This window comes from Nilaparvata lugens, chromosome 8 (genome assembly GCF_014356525.2).
Source record: "Nilaparvata lugens isolate BPH chromosome 8, ASM1435652v1, whole genome shotgun sequence".
NCBI classification, from domain to species: domain Eukaryota; kingdom Metazoa; phylum Arthropoda; class Insecta; order Hemiptera; family Delphacidae; genus Nilaparvata; species Nilaparvata lugens.
Window position 1 is genome coordinate 31,748,975 of NC_052511.1, and position 19,838 is coordinate 31,768,812.

Here is a 19,838-nt window from a genome sequence, read left to right on the forward strand (position 1 = left end):
CTTCGATAATATTTCATTATTGAAATCACATTATATCAAGTCTCAATTGGGCACAGCTATTTTAATATTATATTCTAGTACAAGTAAAACTCAACCATAACTCCAGTAAAAAGGTCATGACTTGGTTTAATAATAGCTACTTTTGTTGAAAAAGCAGTAATATAAAAACCCGATAAATTGGAGGCAAATTAACATAATTCATAGGATCACGTCTTGAATGAGCGATAAGCCTTGATTGTATTGGACTACCCTAATACAAACAAGAAATTTGTCGATAATTTCAACCAGGAGTTTCACGCTGAAACACTTTCAATTCTAATCCCTATAGGGGAAAAAATTTCCACGAATTTGAAGCGTGTCGACTTTCCTAGGTGTAATATTAATAACATGACAGAAATAGAGGCAAGAGGCTGATTTAGGGGTGCAAGGGAGCTGGAACGATCGCGCGAAGCCCCTTAATCAGCTTTCATAACGCAGCGTGTTGTTGCAAGGCTTCCGAAAACACATTCCGCAGTTTGATTACGTAACAGCACAGGGCACAGAGCACAGTCCGCTGGGGTTTGTCTGTGGTGCACAGTATACACACGCACCTTTTAAAAACATCGGCCCAGTTCTGTTTCCAATAGCCGCAAGCGGTTGGTTCTCTGCAACGATTGTTTAATGCGGAAATATCCGCCCAAAAGTGCGAGGCAAAATTAATTGTGGATCAGATGAGCTGGGAAAAGGCTGGCTAATGAAGGTGGGAGGAGGTGGTATGGGGAGGTGGAGTGAGAGAAATGGCGGTAAAGTGAGGGAGATGAGAAATAGATGATATGGTGAAGAGAAAAAATATATAAGTGAATGAGGTATCAAGATAAGAGAAAGAGTATAAGGGCAAGATGGTAGTATAATAGAGAAAAGAAGTGAAAATAAAGAAAGAATAATTTCATGAAATAATTCAAGTTTCCATAATAATCCTTTTATTTAACAATCTTGATCTAAATACGGAATTTAACCATATCTAGAGAATTAGGAATCTGACATCTAATTTATTAATCAGCACAGAATATTCTTTTTTATTTACACTTACTTCAGTGATGAATGTTCATACACAGAATATTCTTTTTGAAGACTAAAAAGTGATTCTGATTTCTCAGAATGAGGAAGATAAATAATTTGCGCTCAATAATGTTGTCTAACATGATGGTAGAGACATAACAAATTTTTATACATTTGACTCGTTCGTCGAAGATGATAAATTGTAATTATTGAAATCATCATTTGAGGATGTCGAAACTTCATTGATAAAAGGATCTCAAAACAGGAAGCATACTACGGTAATTGATTAAATGAGCTTATTTACCTTTTTCATCTGTAATGAACGATATTCAGCATGGAAACTCACCTGTAAAGAGAAATTAAAATACAGTAGAAAATTGTAATTATTTGAATTGAAATGAACAAACGAAAAACGATGAAATTGATGAATAAGCAGATAGGATACTAAGAAAAATCATGCAGCCATGCATCATAAATTAATGATTTAGTTAATTTGACTTGTAATTCCGATCGTTTTCATTCATTCTCCAGATCCTGTCAATTTTGCATTTTTCAAAGAAAGAATAATGCAGGACACAAGATAATAATTAGAGTTTTCAGGAAGTTCACAACAGAGGTCGATGAATAGCTTAGATCGGAAAATTCTACCAGGAAAGGGAGGATCCTATCTATAGGCCAGGATATCATACAAACTGGGACACGTACACCGGAGATAGTGAAAGTAAAGCTGCTTAGGAACTTTTATTCAGTAAGCCTCGGCAGCTCCGTCTTGCCAGCTCTACACGGCGCCAGTGTGATGAAAAAAGTTGGAAAATGGCAGTTGCAAAACAAGATTTAAAGTTACCCTTTCAAAACATCAAGGATCAACATACTAGATTGTAGAACATCTTCCGAATTTCACCTTCTTACCTTGTGATTACCGTAAATAAGTTTACCATATGCCAGTCAAAGGTGAATTCACTTTTTCCTTGCATCTAACGAAATAGAAAGGATTATTCTCGTTGTTGCACTCTGGAAAATAATAAATAGAATAATCTATAAGCCATAACTTATCAGGAAATTCGAAACTATCGCAAATAAATTTTTGGTAGGTGACAAGTGATCGGGACTACAGAGGAAGGGGAACTGCTTGCTCCTGTACCGCAAACATTCTACATTGAAATAGTTTCCCATTGTAATAAAGCCCATCAATAACAATAATTATCTATAAATTATAAAACTGAAGATTTAATCATATTCCATTATCAATTGTTCCACTGCAAAGTAGCCAAGGCCTAGTTTCATACTTATCTCATTTTTATCAGCAATGAAGTGCGTATAGGCCCGTCAATTTGTACTGTAGTGTATAGAGTGTAATTTATGAAAAATCTGAATTCGTCAATGAAATCAAACGTTTTAAATGCAATAAATGAGTGGAAAAATAGCAAATAGTTGAATTCTGTGAATATGCATCCGCTATGCTGAAGAAAATCAAGCATATTTGATAATCGAAGTCAGGTGGAATGAAAGTGATGTGCAAATTTCAAATTTATTTCACACCAATCAAAGTTGTGTCAATGTGCAAAAATAATATTTAGCAGCAAATATTGTACAGCAATTTCAATACGCCTCAACATGCATTTGGTTGAAAGTCCAACCAACAGCCGTTTGACCAGTGACAATCCATGTCATTGTTATTTATAATGTCTAATAATGAGTTTGCTCGGTTGACTAGGCTCAATTAAAACAAGAACTAACGGGCAGCGCTCTTTGGCATGGTCTAATTTGTTTGTTAGCGTTGTTTAGCCATGTCGTTGCAATCTGTCCCCAACAGCACAAATTTCCAGCCATGATAACATAATTTATCACTTTATTAGTGAAGGGAGTGGCATCAGAGACATTTTTCAAGTCTCTTATGCATGCAATATGTCATCGAACCAACGCTGAGCATGTTTGCCTCTCATGGCCAGAGAAGGTTATTGAATATTCAATTGCTAATTAACATTTCAGATAAATCAAGATAATTCAATTCACGGCCGGTACGTATATCTGATCATTGATGCACAAAATAACAGATTCAAATAAAAAAGGAGTGCACGATTTGATAGAGATATAGAAGTTGTGATTGTAATTTTCATCTATTCCCAGGTTATGTAATACTCAAAGTAACATAGTTCCAATTTTACAAGTACTGTAGATTAAAATTATAAATATTGGATTGTTCACTATGTGTGAAACCATTTAGGAAGGAACAATTAGGAAAATAATTGTTTAGATCTAATCTTGAAGTAACGACTGAATGATAAAATAAAAATTTTAGCAGAGAAGTTGAAAATGGGCTTTATTCGTTAAATGCTGGCAATAAAATCAATCAATAATGAGACTTTTGTTTAATGGATTACATTTTCTAAAATGTCATAATTGATCATTGATCTGGCTGAATCTTTCTTTTCTTTGTCATCCCTTTATATTATAAGCCATAGTATAAAAAATATTATTTTATCAATTTCAGCGTATGTAACCAAATTAATATAAACCTTTTTTTCTTGCAAGGGCTACTCGTATTTAAGTAAAAAAAATCAGAATAACGTAATCTTTTTCAAGTTTTATGACTGGACTTGAGTTTTATGACTTGAAAATAACATCACAGTATATTTCGAACCATGTCGTGAGCAATAAAATAAAGTTGGAAAAAGGGGAATTTGATGTTTTTCTTCAATTTTCATGTAACCAATATAATAATTCTATTATAGTTTGATTGGACAAAAAACAATGCATCGACCGGGAATCGAACCCGGGCCGCCCGCGTGGCAGGCGAGCATTCTACCACTGAACCATCGATGCTTACATGATAGAGAAATGAAGAAATTGTCTCATCTTTATTCTGTTAGACTTTCTACGAAATTGAATACTACCAATAGTGAGGTCCACTTTATAATGGCAGTGGATAAAGATAGAAGAATAGCGATGCCGATTCTCTGCATTAATTAATTATATTTCTACACTGTCAAAAACATAATTGGCATCGGTGTGGACCTAGAAAAGGATAGTACCACCGGCTATGTCGAATGATAGACAAGGATAGCAAAACCAAAGTTGATCAAATACTGTCATTATAACGTGGACCTCACTATACCAATGTACCTGTATTCTAGCATAGGGAAAAGATAGCATAATTTATTCAAGTGCTATCCTTTCTCTATGATTCTAGGTACCTTGACTACTAACATAGCCAACTCAGTAATTTCCATCATAATACTTTTAGCTTATTAGCTAACTCTGTATGGGGATCGATGTGCTCCATGAACATGATAATTGAATAAGAAATAATATTATCGTAAATTATTAGAAGGAGTCAATTACTTTTCCTTTTCATAGTCTGCACATGGCATTCATAATACAGTAGCCTAATTTTTGACATGAATTTGTAAAAAAATTGTGACACTTGAATAATAATTGTAGAATTGATTTTTCAATAAATGATATCCACCATCACCCCTTTTAACAGGAAAATGACACTAGGACTAACCGACTAATTAGCAGAGCGTAAAGCTGATGGTAACCTAGCTTTTCAAACCTAGAGCTAGAGCATTTAAAAATATTGAGGAATTCTCTATCTTATAATATCATTTGCAATATTTGAATACTGATACTGTTTTAATTTGTAATTGATATAATATTTCGTAATTGGTATTTTATTTATCTAGGACTTCTACAAAAAAGTGGAGGATACCAAGAGTTGAGCTTCAATTCTTCTAAAAATTCTAGTCTCTCACATATCAGAATAGGCTGATTTATGATGTGACTGAATCCTTTTTTATTTTTCCAGCACTCATGAAGAAGCAAGTTCTCTTCGAATTTTTTCAGCTACAGTATCATTAATCAGACCTATTCAATTTCGGCTTCCATTATCTAGCATCCAGAGGTTTATTTTTGAAAGAGGCCTGTGCATTGCAGAAAATCTGGAATGATGGATTATTATGTCGTTTGTATTTTTTCCTCGATCCTTCTCACTCACTTCCATCCTTATTTCACTCTCTCCTATTAGTTAAGTTTTCATTTTTGAGAACGTTACGTTATGAAAACGTAACTATAGATTTTATCCTCAATCATACTTTTATAAATTTCTTAATTTGATCATGAGATTAAATCTTGATGACCATGAGATTGAAACTGGATGACTGGATGACGATGTATCGCTGACCCAATGATGAAAGATATATCAAGGCCAATTTCTGATATCCTTGACATCTACAGGAAAAATTATTATTATTCATTTCAGTGAACCATTCCTGATTTCAAGTTAACATACAATTTTCAGATTGACATTGAGAAATTCAATCAATAGAGGTGATGACTTCATGAACTTCAGTTTTCCTCGTGATGCACAATATTTATCTCTGAAAGTAGACTGATGACTAAGTGGGAAATTTTCAGAAATAAGTTTTAGCTGAGTCGTTAACTGCAGATGAGCTTTAGAAAGAATAATCTATCATGAGCTCTGATAAGTAAATGACCAAGATTTCAATTATCTCAAAGTGTTGAACCATAACGACTTTTAACAACTATTCCATACCGATAATCTTCGTCACAGATAAAAAATATTTCATCTCTATTTGTGCCCCGAGTGAACTTGATAACTCTTCTAGAGCTAGTAGAACCATAAATATAAAGAGCTGTGATGCATCAATTGTAATTTTCATTGACAGATCTGAGATCATCATTCAGTAAAATGTCTTCAATGAATGACGAACAGGATGAGATAGTATATTTTTATGGTGCACTTAACCAGTATCAGTATCTATTATTCACAGGATTGAATACAATGTTAATGAAGCATTCCTCTTTACTTTGAAAATCTACGAAACCATTAAAAAGGTCTGACATAGAACAGATGAAGATTAGGAAACCCATCACAGCAATGACAACAATATGCAAAATGGAAGTTGAGAGGATGGAAAATCTGAAAAATCAAGATAAATACTTCCAAAAGAATAACCTGAATGACAGGGTAAGTAGTGGAGCACGAACTGCACAAAATGATTTCTAATCCACATAGATCCAAATCACAAGTAAATAAATATATTATTTTTAAACTGTCCAGTTGATGAATGAAATGAGAAGAAAACTGATAATTCCAATGTTGAAACAGGATCTTAAATTTTATTGTTTTCAAGGCTGCTATAAATGCCTATCAAACCAATGCAGTACATGAGTTTCATTGAATCTACGCTGTTGATGAACGTAAAAATACATAACTGAGATGAATAATACAAAACGTATTGAATTGGGGTCCAGGATTTAGCAGGATACACAATTCATCATTTTAAAAGAATTGAGTTTTATAGATGAGTATAATAAATACTGTATAAAAAATAATTTTATTCTAACACACTTTTTCTATGTATTTAAACACGACATGAAGTCAAATAAAATGACTGCATTTCGTGTTTAAATACATAGAAAAAGTGTGTTAATACATCGCAGCTCGGAATGGATCAAGAAACCATCACCTTTAATTCTAAATTATGGTTTTAAATAAACAAATGCATAAATTGAGTCAAAACAGACCCGTAGCTTATTGTAAAAATCTGGTGTGGCGCACTCACACAACTTTCCTTGCCGTTATGAAAATTGATTACCTGACGCTAGTGTTCCCGCGCATCTCAAGTCTACTATTCAAAGATTTGAGCCAGCTGGTGACAGTGCAATACCGCTGGAGACACACATGAGGTCTGCTATCTCTTCATAGTGAATGATTTAATAGAATCAACAATAATTTGCAATTGAATAATCACATTTTCTCGAATTTAAAGCTTATTTTCAATTTTAGGTGAAAATGTTACTGAACATTAATTGTAGAGATTTTCATGCTCAATCTACTCTACTTGATTTTTTTTTTGTTTCAATTGTATCTGAAGCCTGATAATTGGGAATCTATCTGCATTGATGGGGCGGAGCTCCTGAAATTTTTACAGATATGGGACTTGTGACAGTTGATAGAGCTTATCGATGACTATTTTAGGTATGAATTTGATCAAAATCGTTGGAGCCGTTTCCGAGAAAATCACGAAAAACCCTGTTTTTGACAACATTTTCGCCATTTTAGCCGCCATCTTGAATTGCATTTGATCGAAATTGTTCGTGTCGGATCCTTATAGTGAAAGGACCTCAAGTTCCAAATTTCAAGTCATTCCGTTAATTGGGAGATGAGATATCGTGTAAACAGACACACACACACACACACACACACACCACACACACACACACCACACACACACACACACCACACACACACACACACACCACACACACACACACACACCACACACACACACACACAGAACATACCCAAAAACCAGTTTTTTGGACTCAGGGACCTTGAAACGTACAGAAATTTAGAAATTGTGGTACCTTAATTTTTTTCGGAAAGCAATACTTTCCTTACCTATGGTAATAGGGCAAAGTAAAGTAAAAAAGAAACATTCATTCTTTTAAGAGTGAATTGTACAGGGCAAATACACTGAATTTGTCCTGAAGTAGGCTATTCTAGATATTTATCAGACCAAGGACAGTACCGCTCAGTTTTTCCCATGAAATGGGACAAATGAGTGTCACAGAGTGTGGTGTGGTGTTGACAAGTCGGGGCACAATATCGGATTACTTGGTGGTTACTTGGCGGTTGAGCACCGTGCAATACCATACCAGGCTAATAACATTTACCCGATCCCTATGTGCGTCATACAATATTTCGTAATTGGTATTTTATTTATCTAGGACTTCTACAAAAAAGTGGAGGATACCAAGAGTTGAGCTTCAATTCTTTTAAAAATTCTAGTCTCACACATATCAGAATAGGCTGATTTATGATGTGACTGAATCCTTTTTTATTTTTCCAGCACTCATGAAGAAGCAAGTTCTCTTCGAATTTTTTCAGCTACAGTATCATTAATCAGACCTATTCAATTTCGGCTTCCATTATCTAGCATCCAGAGGTTTATTTTTGAAAGAGGCCTGTGCATTGCAGAAAATCTGGAATGATGGATTATTATGTCGTTTGTATTTTTTCTTCGATCCTTCTCACTCACTTCCATCCTTATTTCACTCTCTCCTATTAGTTTAGTTTTCATTTTTGAGAACGTTATGTTATGAAAACGTAATATAGATTTTATCCTCAATCATACTTTTATAAATTTCTTAATTTGATCATGAGATTAAATCTTGATGACCATGAGATTGAAACTGGATGACTGGATGACGTTGTATCGCTGACCCAATGATGAAAGATATATCAAGGCCAATTTCTGATATCCTTGACATCTACAGGAAAAATTATTATTATTCATTTCAGTGAACCATTCCAGATTTCAAGTTAACATACAATTTTCAGATTGACATTGAGAAATTCAATCAATAGAGGTGATGACTTCATGAACTTCAGTTTTCCTCGTCCAGTTCCAAACAATGGAAAATGATGCACAATATTTATCTCTGAAAGTAGACTGATGACTAAGTGGGAAATTTTCAGAAATAAGTTTTAGCTGAGTCGTTAACTGCAGATGAGCTTTAGAAAGAATAATCTATCATGAGCTCTGATAAGTAAATGACCAAGATTTCAATTATCTCAAAGTGTTGAACCATAACGACTTTTAACAACTATTCCATACCGATAATCTTCGTCACAGATAAAAAATATTTCATCTCTATTTGTGCCCCGAGTGAACTTCATAACTCTTCTAGAGCTAGTAGAACCATAAAGAGCTGTGATGCATCAATTGTAATTTTCATTGACAGATCTGAGATCATCATTCAGTAAAATGTCTTCAATGAATGACGAACAGGATGAGATAGTATATTTTCATGGTGCACTTAACCAGTATCAGTATCTATTATTCACAGGATTGAATACAATGTTAATGAAGCATTCCTCTTTACTTTGAAAATCTACGAAACCATTAAAAAGGTCTGACATAGAACAGATGAAGATTAGGAAACCCATCACAGCAATGACAACAATATGCAAAATGGAAGTTGAGAGGATGGAAAATCTGAAAAATCAAGATAAATACTTCCAAAAGAATAACCTGAATGACAGGGTAAGTAGTGGAGCACGAACTGCACAAAATGATTTCTAATCCACATAGATCCAAATCACAAGTAAATAAATATATTATTTTTAAACTGTCCAGTTGATGAATGAAATGAGAAGAAAACTGATAATTCCAATGTTGAAACAGGATCTTAAATTTTATTGTTTTCAAGGCTGCTATAAATGCCTATCAAACCAATGCAGTACATGAGTTTCATTGAATCTACGCTGTTGATGAACGTAAAAATACATAACTGAGATGAATAATACAAAACGTATTGAATTGGGGTCCAGGATTTAGCAGGATACACAATTCATCATTTCAAAAGAATAGAGTTATAGATGAGGATAATAAATACTGTATAAAAAATAATTTTATTCTAACACACTTTTTCTATGTATTTAAACACGACATGAAGTCAAATAAAATGAATGCATTTCGTGTTTAAATACATAGAAAAAGTGTGTTAATACATCGCAGCTCGGAATGGATCAAGAAACCATCACCTTTAATTCTAAATTATGGTTTTAAATAAACAAATGCATAAATTGAGTCAAAACAGACCCGTAGCTTATTGTAAAAATCTGGTGTGGCGCACTCACACAACTTTCCTTGCCGTTATGAAAATTGATTACCTGACGCTAGTGTTCCCGCGCATCTCAAGTCTACTATTCAAAGATTTGAGCCAGCTGGTGACAGTGCAATACCGCTGAAGACACACATGAGGTCTGCTATCTCTTCATAGTGAATGATTTAATAGAATCAACAATAATTTGCAATTGAATAATCACATTTTCTCGAATTTAAAGCTTATTTTCAATTTTAGGTGAAAATGTTACTGAACATTAATTGTAGAGATTTTCATGCTCAATCTACTCTACTTGATTTTTTTTTGTTTCAATTGTATCTGAAGCCTGATAATTGGGAATCTATCTGCATTGATGGGGCGGAGCTCCTGAAATTTTTAAAGATATGGGACTTGTGACAGTTGATAGAGCTTATCGATGACTATTTTAGGGATGAATTTGATCAAAATCGTTGCAGCCGTTTCCGAGAAAATCACGAAAAACCCTGTTTTTGACAACATTTTCGCCATTTTAGCCGCCATCTTGGATTGCATTTGATCGAAATTGTTCGTGTCGGATCCTTATAGTGAAAGGACCTCAAGTTCCAAATTTCAAGTCATTCCGTTAATTGGGAGATGAAATATCGTGTAAACAGACACACACACACACACACACACACACACACACACACACACACACCACACACACACACACACACAACACACACACACACACACACACACACAGAACAATACCCAAAAACCAGTTTTTTGGACTCAGGGGACCTTGAAACGTATAGAAATTTAGAAATTGTGGTACCTTAATTTTTTTCGGAAAGCAATACTTTCCTTACCTATGGTAATAGGGCAAAGTAAAGTAAAAAAGAAACATTCATTCTTTTAAGAGTGAATTGTACAGGGCAAATACACTGAATTTGTCCTGAAGTAGGCTATTCTAGATATTTATCAGACCAAGGACAGTACCGCTCAGTTTTTCCCATGAAATGGGACAAATGAGTGTCACAGAGTGTGGTGTGGTGTTGACAAGTCGGGGCACAATATCGGATTACTTGGTGGTTACTTGGCGGTTGAGCACCGTGCAATACCATACCAGGCTAATAACATTTACCCGATCCCTATGTGCGTCATACACCACTAGTGCTGTTTACTAAAAAGAGGCAAGGAGCAGTGAAGGAGAAGAGAAGAAGGAGGTGAAGTTAGCTGAGGAGGAAAAGGGACGGACATACCTGATGAAACCCGATCTTAAACTAGGACCTCCGCTCAATAAATTGATGGTTTAAGATCGACTGGACCAAAAGAACTTCTTATTTCCTTTAATAAGCTGTGGAACAATCTAGGAAAGTTGTATTCAGAGTTGGTGGTGATAATGATGTATTCACGACCATGAGAATAGAATAAATAAGTCCTAATAGAACTCACATTTATAAAAACATTGCAGAAATCCGAAAATATGTTTAAATTCTATATATTTGAACCGAAATACTCAATAGCAGTTCAGACTAAGATTGAATTAATCCAGGTTTGAAATATGCAATGGTAGCATTTATTATTATGTGTTTCAAATGTGGTTCGGAACCGACCTAAAGCTGTAGGTCCACTCATCTCTCATCATCATGCCCACGCACAAGCCTAGAACTCATGTGAGCATCATCATCAGTGAATAAAAAAATTGAGTCAGCTAATGCTATGAATAGTTATTCTGCTATTCATCATACGGGCTAGAGGGTTCAATGTATACTTTTTGGCAACCCAGTTACAGATAATAATAATGTATCGAGATGAACAAGTAAGGAATGAAAAGAGGTATGATCATGCAGAGTTTGCATAACACCATATTTCACTCGTATTATTTATGAGAACAACTTCAATAATCCGTACTCCCTCTCAACTAACATTGTTTACCAACGAACTTCTTCAAAGCCGGACAAAGCAATCAGACTGAACAATGGAAAACGGAACAACACCTGTAAATGAGAATTACAACCATTAAAAGTAGGACTCTGCCAGGAGTAAAACAATGCTTCAGAGAAAGATTAATTCCAAACATTCAGTTCTCCGCTTTATTGAGTTGTTGGAGTCGTTTGTTGTACACAGCGAATTGGAAAAGTAATCTGAATAACGTTCTGAGGAGAAAGAGGGCAGACAAAGAGAAAGAGGCAGAAAGAGAGGTAAGGGAGAGGAAAAACAATAAAGAAGGAAACGCTAAAATGAGAGCGGAAGCTATTAAGGATTACAAGAAGGCATTTTGTGTTAAATGCACTGCAAGAAGCATGACGATGCTTACTGCAGTTATTAGGAAGCGTTAATGGAAAATCACTTGGCTTAATGATAAATAGTAAGTAATCAAAGAAATTGATAACCATGCACTAAGCACCAAGTACAAAGTATGTACTTGTGCCAAGTGCTACTGGCTCAACAGTATATTGTATTTGGGAACAGTGAAAAAATACAATTGCTGAGATGACTATTTAGTAGCACAGAATACAACATTCTGTGTGTGCTGTATTCTGTGGTAGTAGGTACATTAAGATTGGTATAAATTCATCACGAACAATTACATCAGAATACCTTATAAATACTAAAAGGTTCAACCCTTTTAAATACTAAATACTTTCCAAAACATTGCGCAGTCGAGCGTAGAATATTCAACTATTTTATAGTAGAGGAATATTCTACTTGAGGAAGCTTGTGGCCTATAATATATCGAAAAGAAAATTAACAGTTGACGTAAATGTAAAAAAATACGTCTAAGAAACCATTCGGCTAAGAAAAATAGAACCCTATTCAATTTGCCAGAATGAGGGGATACAATGACTGAAACAACGTTAATTGTTACGTACTCTGAAGCCAAATCTTTCAAAACATTTTATGTACACAAATAATATCCCCTACTCTGTGTGGTGGACTTTTAAGTTTGTTTATTTAAAAAGCTGCAGCTGTGGCTCGAATAGGATGAAGGAAAGTTCTATCTGAAGACAGGTTTGCGTGGGAGTGAAGGGCCAAAGTACTTTTTTGCAACTCTCAACCACTCGAATGAAGCAGAAATCGATTGAGCTCGACTAGCATCTAAAATTAAAGGGCTTCTCTCTCTCTTTTGCAGGCTAGCAATTCTTACTGTGGTTTGCATTTTTAGGCTGAAGGTTGGTTGGCTTTGCATTTTGATCCTTGCGAATAATAACAAGGTTACTTATGAAAATAGATCATTTCATTTCTCTAATCTGCATAAAGCCGATAAGAAAACAATTTGCTAAGACGTAGATCGCTTAAAAGGTTTCACCGAGGTAAGGTATGAACAAAACCTGGATAAATTCATGAGAAAATGGATTTTTGAATCTTTTGGTCGCAGTGATGGTAAGGGAAAGGAAACCAAATCAGATCTAAGGATTTCAAAAATGAACTAATATTATTTTTCTATACAAATACTAATGCACTACATACAATGTGGTGTAATGGGAATCTTCCATCACATATTTCAACTGTAATGAATGCTGTTCTTATACAAGCCTAAATGAAACTTTCTGCATGGTTTGTTTCTCGGTTATTTGGGAAAACGTTTCACTATCATTCGTTACTCCTTGCTGGTCATATTTCAGCTTTAAACAGGTCAGGACCAAAAATATATGATAATTATAAAAAGAAACAGATATCTGTAGACTAGAACTATCCAAAGAGGTCTCACAAATAATGAATTTGAATTGTGGTTTATAAGCAGTTGAAGGATATAAATATTCAGATTAGAGATTAGATGTTTTTAGAATCATAATCCCTTGAATCGATGCTTTCATATTCCTACTGTCTAACATTTATTCTAACAAGAAGCAGGAATCTTTAGACTGGAAATATTCATAGATATCTCATGAATAATGAATATGGTTGGTTGTTTATTCGCAGTTGAAGGATATCAATTTTCAGATCTGGGATTAGATGTTTTCAGATTTATAATCCCTTGAATCAATTCTCTCCAAAACAATTAATAGGAATGAACATTAAAAAGAAATCTTTTTTTAAATCCTTTTTTTCTATGCCCCATTCTCATTGGCCAAATAGAATCCAAACCAACAACAATATTTTGATCAACAACTACATGAATAGAGCAATCCAATGTAATAGAATGTCTCTCTCACGTGAAATCCATGGAAATATCAACATTCCCACTCCATATCCAATAAAATTAATAAAACCAACACTCGTATGGATTCAAATAAACAGTCAACCGCAAATGCAGAGCAAATTCAACAGAGCAATGCAATACCTATGTACCTTCCACGGTAATGCGTTCAATTGGAATCCAATTCAGCGTTTTTGACCCAGAACGGAATTCAATGAAGGATGATGAGATGTTTTCCATGTAAAACGCGTAGTTGGCGGTTGGAAGGTAAAAATGGGGGTAACCCGTAACCACGCCGCCCCCACCCCTCAACTTTGATGCGGACTTGATTGATTCCCCGGGGGCTGGTACCCAAAAACGGCACAATTTCGTTCCTATTTATTTTCCAATTCATCACATTGACGAAAAGTTCGAGCTGATCTGAATATGGGGGAAACCGTGAATAGGGAAACACGATTATTCGAAAACGATGTTGACAAGATAGATGATTCGGTTTGGGAATAGATGACATCCATCACATAGATTTGAAATTGATTAGATATGGATGAAACGATAACCGATAATTGGACACCGTTCAACAGATCTAACATGATATTCAAATTTTATAATACATTATGTAAAAACAATTTCAAAGATGTGTGAATCTACCTTGTACAGATCAATAAAGTATTTGGTAGTAATTCTCAAATAGGAAGTGCATACAGCAGAAACAAAATAAAATTAAATAACTATTAATTTTGTTATCAAACAAAAATTCAAATTAAATGGTGTCAACCACCCTGAAGACTTTTTCTACTAACGTTCTTTCCATTTGTAAAAGTAGAATACCTATAGGTGAATTTGAATATAATCATTCTAATCAAGTTTCAACATATGGAATGGAATAAAAATTCAAGAATATTCCATTATTAATTTTCCCCTCTCCTACCTCCAGTATTTTAGATGAATTTTCGTCAATTGGAATTGATACATAATGCTATCTATTAGATGTGGGAGAAGGTGATGGATTTTAAATTCTCTCCCGTCCTCTATCACAGTTGCGTTATTTGAAGCAACACGTGTGAAACCAGTGAGTACATTTTGAACCTAATCAATACATGGAGCAGCATTCATCTGCAGTATAATTTGGAGGAAATAATCATTTGAGGAGAGAGAAGCAAGCAAATATTGGCAGGAATACAGGATACCAGCCAGGCATGGCATAGCATAGGTCAACCCGTGGGAGTAGCTGGCAAATTCTACGCGATATGCCAGCAGTGTCAAACTCTCATACACACACAAACACACACTCTCTCTCTCTCTCTCACTCTCTCTCTCTCTCCTGTGGGATTGCACTGGATGAGACAGCTAGCTCCCAACGGACTACATTAATCAAACACAACTACGCAGTGACATTTTTGTTGGACATCCTATAATTAAATTTCGCACTGATTGATAAATAAAATGTTCTGTCCATTCTAACAAGTGGAGTTTTCAGCATTTACACAAGTCAGTTGGTGACACAAAACCGGTCAATATTTTCCCCCACAGACTTTAATAAGACAGAGTTCATACACGCATGTCTACGCGTTTTTTCCATCTCATGAGCAAAAATAAAAATATGCGAGATTTATGCGAGTGGTAAAGTGGTATCATAATTTATATATTTTGATAGAAATTCATGTGAATGAATACTATCTAATCACCAATAGAAGTTAAATTAAGACCAGTTTTAAAATATCTGAATAACATGATCATTCTACGATAAATACAAAACTATTTATACATAGCTGTACTCTTTTTTGAACCACCCATGGAATTCAATGAGTGAATTTCATTTGATACAATAACCAAAAGTCCAGGAGCCCGGACTTCCTACGAGCAATACGTAGCTTCCCACACAACAAATCACAGTACTGTAAAAGCATGTATCTAAAACATTCAAACTACTTTCTCTGAAATTTTGGAAATTGCAAGTAAAATATAATATTAAGAAGTTTGTTTCAAGAAATTTAAATGACAGTATGACCCATTTTTCTTATTTATTTATCCGCAAGGACATTTCTGGTGGGAATCAAAAACTATTTTAAATGTTTGAATAGCTTGAATCGTGAGTTGAACATTTTTCGTTCGGATCACGATACAGTTTACAAGAAAAGGTGATAAGGTTACACCTAGCTTTGCATTCAACTCCAACAATTAACTCTGTCTCAACACTAAAGACAGACAGGTCAGCGTGATTTGGATGTCTCTAACTATATATTGAACAAGGAGCGCCAAATGAATAGAACAAGGTTAACAGTCAATTAAAAGAGAAAGATTGATTATACACTACAACAGATGCAGTTAAGAAACACAATTGTCATTCTCTCTTTTCAACCGACACAATAATGTTAAGATGAATCGCTGCTAAGCAATAATCGAATAAATAACCAACGATATTATAGAAGAGTTCCAATGAGACAAAAAATCATTCCTTATTGAAATAAGTTTCAACACAATTATTGTCCATGGACCCTTCTAGAATGAAACTCAACAAAAAACCTCAAGATATGAATAGGCTAAAACTACAATGACATCCAATAACTTGATAATCGGTTAGTGTGTAGTAGTAGAGGTGGATTTAAGCTCTCTTAAGAGTAACTGGAATATTCCAGTGTGGAGTTAAGTGTATGTGATGAATGTGCTAATATTTAACTTTTTCCAACAGAAGAGAGGGAAGCACAATAATAACTTACTTTAATGGGATTAAGTAAGGGGAAATTGGATAAGAGAGAAAATGAAAATGAATAGTCTAGATTCAAGAACTAGACTAACACTCCACTGAATAAACGTTCTATCAGTTCTGCATCATGATAGATTGCAATATAACCGCTCGTATTGAGTGATAATGAAGTGGCTGGAACAGGGGAAATTAGATTAACAAGAGTACTAAGGAGAGGAAAATTAGTAGTAGGAGGAATCATTCATTGCAATAAATAAGCTCTATAAGATAATCGTAGATATTGAAGCTTCCCAGTGTCCCAAAATATAAGTACAGTTTCCCAAAGATAACTAAAATCTGCTCTCCGAGTAAGCCGAAGGTCAGATGATAAGTCAAAAGTTCACACATACTCTGATATCCCGTCTAAACTGGGTATTACAACAGATAACGGTCGGAAATTTCAATGTCGGATTAGAGCAGCATAATGGCGAGAGCATTCGAAAACAATGTGCATCCCAAATTCAACAACATTAAGCCCATGTCACACAGATGAATATTCAGGCTCATTAAAGGTCACGTATGCTGATGATGCATTTGCCGATAACGCCGGTTAATGCTCATCTCATCAGGATGGCGGAGGCCTTGGTTCTGATCTGAGTCAGAGCAAGTGTGAGAATCCACTGATTGTTCGAAATTCAATTAGCCGGCTGCAGCTGACGGCAATAAATCATCTCCATAAATATTTTATTGGATCAATAATTGAAATACTGGATACATTTGCTTCGTTTTTTGCAACCTGGGGTGAGCTGGAGGCTGTTCATCTCTTAATTACGACCTACATTTTGAATAATAAATGAGAACTGATTTTATTTTATTACTGATTTGTTTTGATTTTTTATCTCATTGAAGTTGAGTGCAACAAAAATGGGCTAATATGAAGCAATTTGGAGATTATAGTTTGTGTCAAATTTATAACTGGATCTATTGAGCGGTGTGCTATGTATTTACTTGGTGCTTATCACTGATGTCAATGAAAATATACATAGAATCACAAGAATAAATGATAATTTTTATTACTTCTGTTTGATTTCCAGCTATTTGATTCAGTTGGAAAACACTAAAATTTAAGTTTACAGTAGCTGATTTAAGAGAGTAGATTAAATTCATAATAAAGTATCGAGCAGAAAGGAGGATCGAATCGCTATTATAAGATAAATTATTTTCAAAATGAAAGCGACGTATAAAGTTATTGAGGAAAGTAAAATTCATAACGTCATAACTGAATCACCAGCTTGATTTTTTCCCAAAAAAAGATATAATATTGGATTGGGTATACCATATCTATTGGTTACACATGAAAACAAGAATAATACTTAAAAAATAATAAAGCAAGACGCTCATTGAACAACTGTGATTTCATTCTCCAGCACTCGAGTTTCCCCTTCACAATTGATAGACGTACCAATCAAAATCGGGTACGATAAAACGGCTGCTACACGGTCCTTTATGCGAGGTAAAAACAGTTCGCTTCATTGAGAGAAAATCCACTCTATCAAACCGGTGAATGAAGAAGCAAATCTGTGTGTTCAAACGCAACTGTTCACACACAAACAACCGCTGTCTCAACTTGAAAAAAAAACAAAATGGCGGAGCTTTTGTACGTTTTTGGCTATCATTTCTCCACTTGAACGCTTTTCCCACTCTTTCTCCCTAGAATATTCTCTATCTCTTTCAGTCCAAAAGCGTTTCAAAACCAACAAAAGCTACCGAAAAACGGACGCATAATCCGCGATGGGTGTCAAAACATCACGCGTCTAGATGCGCCAACACAATGAATAGAAATGTGGTACATTATGTCAGCTACAAATAGATGTGTGGTAGGCCACGGCCCCACATGCTTTTTTGTAATATTAGGAAGTTTGGATGAACACAATGAAAGACCCCATCAATGTTGTGACGGCTGCGCGATGCTCCCACTAAGTAGTATGAAGGTGAGATATTTTTGGGTCCATACCCCTATTTCAGTTTCAGTTTTATAGAAAAATGACAATATCAATCAATTCTCCAGAGAAGCATCCATATGCGTACACAAAGGTAAGTTAAAAAAAACGAGGATTCACTTCATCTTCTCGAAGCTTGAGTGATACTACTCATATGAGGAGCTATGGTGGAATTTGCTCTGAACTATCAGCATTCCATATATAATGCTTCCCATCCAACCAATGTGACAATGCTGCCAATTAGAAGTAAATCTCACCATATGAAGTGAATAGGAGGTAGGTGAAGAAACCCAGTACAATTTATTCTTCCAACTGATGAAATATACGGAGGCTCATCAATCACATCCGTTTATAATTGAAACATCGTTGACAATGCAGAGACTCAATTATTCAAGGAGATTTGTGAGGTGAAGCCCACCTCACAAATTCTGAACATTGTTCAAAAAAGATGTTGGAGTAACTATATGAATCTCAAGGGAATCAAGTAATTGATTCCCTCTATAGCAAATGAGCAGTAAAACATACACATTACATCTTAATCATACATTTATCATTAATCAATACTAATAAGTACGAGTACATTGTTAATAATAAAATATTCATATTGTATCCACCAAAGAAGATTTAAATAAGTTTGAGAGTAACAAATAGTCGCAGTTTTATCAATGAATGTAAGAAGAGTCTTATTTGGAGTCGATAACCTGATTAAGTTGATTAATTTTTCTACAGGGAACGTAGAAATATTACTGTGAACATCTATTGATGATATGACCACAATTTCATTGTGAGTATACAGAAGTAGAGGCTTTGGGTTGACAAAAGCGAATAATTCTTCTCCAACAACTTTTACCTATTCTTTGTCGTTTGTCCTTTGTAGTGACATCAAAGACTTGAAGTTGATTTTTCAATAATAAAACTTGAGTATTATTTTTGACTATTAATTCTTGTACCACTTGATCTATAATCACCAAAGGATCATAAAATCATATCCATGGAATGTTAGAATGTTATGATGCTCATATTTCATATTATTCGAAGTAGGCTGTGAAGTTTAAATACAAGTTTGCTTACAAAGGCTGGCGTACAAATCAAAGTACATTCAATTACAATATTAATTAACCTAGAAGCGAAATTGCAATTGTTTGCCAGTACAAGTCACAATTTCTAAAACCCACTCACTCCTCAAATACTTGTTCTAGAGTAAGATTCCATTCAAAATGCCAGCATTTGTTGAATGGGAGTCCTAGTAGATGATATCTATACGGAGTTCGAAGTTAATGTTACTATAAAATGAATATTATGATAACTTGAACAACTGGCAGAGAAGAGCTTTCAATGAAATGAGAATAGATGG

The 19,838-nt window shown here is 34.7% G+C and overlaps 1 protein-coding gene and 1 non-coding gene across 10 annotated transcripts in view; both read right to left on the reverse strand.

The window, feature by feature from the left end:
* Positions 1-19,838, reverse strand: part of LOC111051426 (fasciclin-1) — a 201,574-nt gene that overhangs the window by 146,299 nt on the left and 35,437 nt on the right. The gene's annotated exons all lie outside the window — the stretch shown is intronic.
* Trnag-gcc lies at positions 3,791-3,861 on the reverse strand. Its single transcript has one exon. It is a non-coding gene; the product is annotated as a tRNA-Gly (tRNA).